Source organism: Solanum tuberosum, unplaced genomic scaffold (genome assembly GCF_000226075.1).
Source record: "Solanum tuberosum cultivar DM 1-3 516 R44 unplaced genomic scaffold, SolTub_3.0 scf00026, whole genome shotgun sequence".
NCBI classification, from domain to species: domain Eukaryota; kingdom Viridiplantae; phylum Streptophyta; class Magnoliopsida; order Solanales; family Solanaceae; genus Solanum; species Solanum tuberosum.
The window spans coordinates 275874-281931 of NW_006238952.1; the positions used below are offsets into that span (position 1 = coordinate 275874).

At 34.9% G+C, this 6058-nt stretch overlaps 1 long non-coding RNA gene across 1 annotated transcript; it reads right to left on the reverse strand.

Annotated features, from left to right (window-relative positions):
- Nucleotides 1-3900: 3900 nt before the first annotated feature.
- Nucleotides 3901-4963, reverse strand: LOC107059556 (uncharacterized). Its single transcript, XR_001472722.1, has 3 exons — nucleotides 4859-4963; nucleotides 4707-4745; nucleotides 3901-4348 (listed from the first exon to the last, which is right to left on the reverse strand). It is a non-coding gene; the product is annotated as an uncharacterized lncRNA (long non-coding RNA).
- Between the last annotated feature and the right edge of the window lie 1095 nt (nucleotides 4964-6058).

Sequence of the window (6058 nt, forward strand, 5' to 3'; positions counted from 1 at the left end):
CATGAGGGCAAGGAATACCTCTCAACATCCACAACCTACAGTCACAATGCTTCTTCTCCAAGTCAACAACAAATGAATATTCCCCCTCACTAATCTCAAAACCATTCAACCCATTCCATTGGACATTACAGTTATTTGAATACTCCTTGTTTCTTTCTAGTATTACCCTTGCCATAGGTGCAATGTCTGATATCCATGTTTCAGCAAATTTGATCATGTCTATATGTTTGTTCATCATTTTATGCCTAATATCCTCTAACATGGTAATAATTGATTTATGTCTAGCAGCTAAGATCCAGGAATTGAAAGTCTCACACATGTTATTTTCTACAACATCATACTTGGAGTGAGTTTGGAAAAATACCCTAGACCAATTTCTGGGATCATAATGTAGCAAGTCCTCTGTTATTTCCTTCTTACCTAGCTTGGACATTGCACACCAATTTTTGGGATCATAATGTAGCAAGTCCTATGTTATTTCCTTCTTACCTAGCTGGGACATTGCATGAACTTCTTCTCCAAACTTGACTTCAAATGAGGCCTTTGAGCATCTCCAAAACTGTTTCCTTCTTTTTTCTCCTTTCCAGTTCACATGCCAGTTACTCCATATTTATCTACCACACATCCTTTTCTCAGCATTTGATAACAACTCTAACAAGACAAGAATAAGTCCCTAACAAAAAATATGTACAAAATAAGTAATTGAAATAGTAAAGATCAAATTAAAACTAAAATATAAGAAATTATGTAAACAATACCTTTTGCTTATCTGACATTACAGTCAAACCTTCACCAGTTCCCAAGTTTAGATCAACAATTAAATAACTTATGAACCAGCTCCAACTATGTTTTGTTTCTGTATCCACAACTACCTAGGCAATGTGATACATTTGATTGTTCACATTCTTTCTAACAACAACTAATAGCTCACCCTTACAAGCTCCCTTAAGAAAACAACCATCAAATCCAATTATATTCCTACACCTCTCCAACCATCCTTGCTTAAATGCATGAAAGCACACATAAAAATACACAAAAAGGTTCTTTCCTGGTTCAGTTTCCTTATCAATTTTTACCCAACAAGAGCTTCCAGGATTGGTTTGTTTGATCATATCTGCATAGTCACATAATCTGGCAAATTCCACATTCTAATCACCCATGTCTTTCTTCATAATCATATGTTTAGCCCTGTAACAAAGAGTCTTACCAACATAAAGACCTAATGTCTTTCTAACCAAACGTTGAATTTCCCAAATTATTATGTATGGTTGAGATACAATTCTGTCCTTAAACTTTCTAGCAATTAACTTTCAATTGCACAATTTGTTCCTGTTTAATGGAATACACTTGTGAATATGATGATAGTTGTTCACAACGAAATCACCTGAGTCCCTATCAATGGAAACATATAACAACCACTTACCGTTAGCATTTTTGCACTTCACCCTCACTCTATGTTTTTCATTAGGTCTTAACTTTATCTGCCTCCTCTACTCTACAGCATAACCTGCCACTACTTTATTGAACAGATTTGCACCCTCACAGACCATTCCAAGCTCAAATATTGAAACTTCATAATCTTCATCATACCTAACTTTTTTGCTTCTCCTTCTAGCAGGTATATCTACTCCCCTAACAACATCCACATCTAGTTGTTCATCACTATCATCTCTCCAACAGTCATAGCTATCAATATAATCCTCATCTCCACCTAATTTTCCTGCATATTAGTCAGTTTTATTTTTCTCAATATCCTCAAAGCCTCTATCTATACCACCAACCTCTCCAACTGTTATTTCTTCAAATTTAGTTACATTTTTTCTCTGTTTTTTGTTTATTCTTTCTTGTCTAAAAGCTCTCAACTTCTCATCAATATCTGAACCATCTTCTGAATACATCTAGATCTGAATCACTACTCAAGAAATCAGATTCACTTTCTCTACCTAGGTTATTATCCATACCTTCTCCACCTAGGTTATCATCCACACCCTCTCCACCTAGGCTAACATCTTCACCGTTTCCACCAATGTTACCATCAACACTCTCACCACCAAGGTTAACAACCTCACATTCTTCACTTAGGTCAACAGCCACACCTTCTCCACCTAAGTTAACAGCCTCACCCTCTTCACCAAGGTCAACATCAACACCTTCACCACCAACATTAGTTAGATAGCCTTTAGGTCCTTGAGTGTCAAGTAAGGGGTTCATCTAATACATGACAGACAAATACTTCAAAAGTGTCCTCATGTTTTAAGTCTTTAATTAGGTGTACGAGATGTTGGTCAGTTGTAATTAAGACCCATTTTTTATTCAATAAATCCTTCACATAAAAGCCTCCAACAGTTTCATACCCCAATTCTTTAGTATAATACAATAGTAAATGGAAAAGTGGTCCTTAATAATAAACTTGAGTGCAGGCACACAGTTTCCAACATAAGTAGGGACAGATATCTCAGATAAGATTCCACCATGGTAAATCTTTGTAAATATAATCTCCTCAATGGTCAATTGTTAGCCCTACAAAATATCAAACAAACTCTAGCTTAAGATAACGGAGTATACTCATATAACCCATACAACAACTAAAAAACAAAGCTTTAAAGCATATTTTCTGGGTAATAGTAAAGAAGGGATAGAATATTCGCAAAAATCACAAGCCCTATAATTTGACAAAACCCTAGCTTTTTAGAATTCATTTAACAAAACATGTAAAAATCATTAACAATATTAAATTACACAAGGAAATCTTCAAGATCGTAACACGAACAAGACGAATCTAACTTCAATCTGGAGGAAATCTTCCCTGATACCGCTTTGTGGAAACCTAGAACAGAAGAAAGTCTCTTTAAGGTGGCTCTGTCCTAAGACGAATCCAACTTCAATCTGGAGAAAATCGCAAAGATAGAGAGTTTCAATTTGGAAGATATCGCGAAGAGAGAAAAGTGTTCTGTCAAAGTTAACGATGTAGGAATCTTCCCCAATTAAGACATTTACAAATACATGTCAGATACGCGTAGTAGTTTTTAAATGGTTATTCTAGACACGTCGGAAATACGTGGGGAACTTAAATACACACGCCACACAATTTATGAAAACTGATAAAAAAAATGCTTAGACGGTTCAAATTTGGGGTAGTAGAGGTGTTCAATAGGTAATAGGTGTAGTTGAGGTGTCTAAATGAATAATGAGAACAACTTTGAGGGGCCGCAGATGACTTTGGCCGTTATCTGAAAGAATAGATCCACTTATCATTCTATATCTTCGCATACACGTTGAAGGGTGGAGGAGAGGGGAAGAAAGCAACATTTTTCAGAACAATGGTATTTTTCGGAACAATGGTATGCACAACTTGATGTGCGGTTTGAACAACTCCTGCACAGGAATGATACTTGTATTATCAGCAAAACTTTCTCGAACAAATTTCAGGATTCATTCACTATATGGAAACAGAAAACATACTTTCAGATAAATAAATTATTTGGTGCACATGGTGACATGCCGAACAACAGTGTTCCTTGCCCTGCTTTTCTCTCATTAACTCGACAAAATTATCCTGGATCAGTGGCCAAGCAAGGGTCGAGTCATAATTGCTCAAGTCTGGAAAACTTATCTGTTGCATAAAAACATCAAGACAAGAGATAAGACTTTAATCAATTAACATTCAAACCTCGAAGTCCCCACAAGGCTTCTGATGAAAGCAACTATCAGATAACAACCAGATTGCTCATATAAGATGATGACACAAATAGGATAAATAAAAAAAATGAACAAAGTAGACTGAAGATTAACCTCATTAACAAACCTAAAGAATCCCATCCAGTGATCCATGTTTATAATCAATCTGCGTCTGCATCAGTAACCAAGCACGTAAGTCTACTTATTACTATAATATAGAAGGTTTTACTCTGCCTATTCACTCAACCTCTTTGGGTTATAAAATATGACAAAGTGACTAAAAGCAGCATATGATGTTCAATAGGACAGTCCCCTTTTACAGGGAGGTCAATGAGCATCCACAATTAAAGGAGCCATAGAATGCAACTGCGATTTTTCGGTCAAACTAATAATTTTCACCCTAAAAAGAGCTCCAAAAGCATCCTAAAGGCATTATCAGATTAGCCCCAGTAAAACCTAACAATTATATAGTTCTTGTAATATACCCTGCCAACCAAATGGACATTTTAAATGAATTAAAAATCGGACAATTAAATAGCAAGAGGAGACATAGGGTAACTCACTCTCAAATACTGAATCAGAGAGTCAACTTGGGGCCGAAATTGAGACCCTAAAACGAGATCCAACAGGAGACAAATGCTCTCAATGTCTATGCTCTTCTGCTTCTCCTCTAGGAAAGAGTGAAGAAAAAAAAACTGGCAATCAGAAGAAAAGAAGACAAAGTTCAAAGATCCAATTTAATATCCCTACTTTCACAGCTAGCCTCCGGAACTTGAAACGAATGGGAAAACAATTTAAGAAATAGTTACTACATGGAAACAAAAACTAAACCCAACATAAGAAGACATGTTGTTCTTCCCAGCTTCAAAGCCTTATATTTAATTATATATTTTAAAATATTATAAAGCTATTCTGCTCTGTTTCATCTTTGCTCTCTTTTCCGGTCTAAAGCTGATCATTGAATCTTACCCTCCATGGATTAACACAACTTAATAGTTACATAACAGGCGACAATGGTTGCACCATACCTGTCGAGCAGTACCACAAAATTTGATGGCCCTTCTAACCTTTTAGAGAAAAGAAAATGTGGATATTAGCAGGAATAGAACAACACTCCTCACAGCAGAAGGGTACCCAAAAATTCACTTAGCATGAACAGAAGTCAAAATATGGTAAGTACCTCCTTCTCAAGTTCTGGAAGTGCTTTTTTCAATTTCTGTACTGTGTCAGCTCTTAATGCTTTGAGGCCCTTCCGCCACTCGTTCTAGTAGTCAAAACAATGGTGAGTGAACGTCTAGAAACACACAAGCAAGTATAAGTAAAAAGGGTAACAAGCTGAAAAGTAGAACATAACAACAATTTAATGGGTTCAAATCATTATTTCAGATTCCCAGAAGGAACGAGTGGGAAAATTTTTGTTTATCATGTCAAATCAAGCATTCTACAATGTCCGAAAATCCGAAATAGTTGCATTCCTAGGAAAAGCTGATACACATGTGTCTTCTTGCATTTTACTAAGTGATGGATTCTACTGCTTGCTTAATGGAAGTAAAAATGTTATAGCCTAATCTCATTTTGGCACAAAGGCAATCCTCCTGTAAATTTGTGCGTTAACTACAACTAATTGGACATAGTCTAATATAACCCATCTATGATCAGGACCTTCTCCACCACCGCTATCATCGCCTCCGCCGCCACTATCATCACCACGTGGCAACTCTTCCACCACACAGCCGTCAGAATAGTGAAAAAATTTATCACCGCTTTCCTTGTTACCTGATAGGACGAAGCGCATGAGGACCAAAATTCCTCCAGCTTGGTAATTCGTAATCAAAAACCGCGAATTACGTTAGAGGCATTTGGGTATTTAAATTTGGTGGTGGTTATTTGAATCTTTGTGTTAAAGTATAATTAGAGGGGAATATTTGAATCGAAAGTATAACGAAAGATATATTTAAATTATTTTCAATAGTATAAGGGTATATTTGATCATTTTCCGTAATAATGTAAGTATTATAATAAGTACACGTATAATATAATGTATGTATTATATTATATTAACTAGTATATTTTGTGTATATTAGAAATATATATATAATATAATGTAAGTATTCTAATATAATAGATAGTATATTGTGTGTATATTAGAAGTATATATATAATATAATGTAAGTATTCTAATATAATAGATAGTATATTGTGTGTATATTAGAAGTATATATATAATATAATGTAAGTATTCTAATATAATAGATAGTATATTGTGTGTATATTAGAAGTATATATATAATATAATGTAAGTATTCTAATATAATAGATAGTATATTGTGTGTATATTAGAAGTATATATATAATATAATGTAAGTATTCTAATATAATA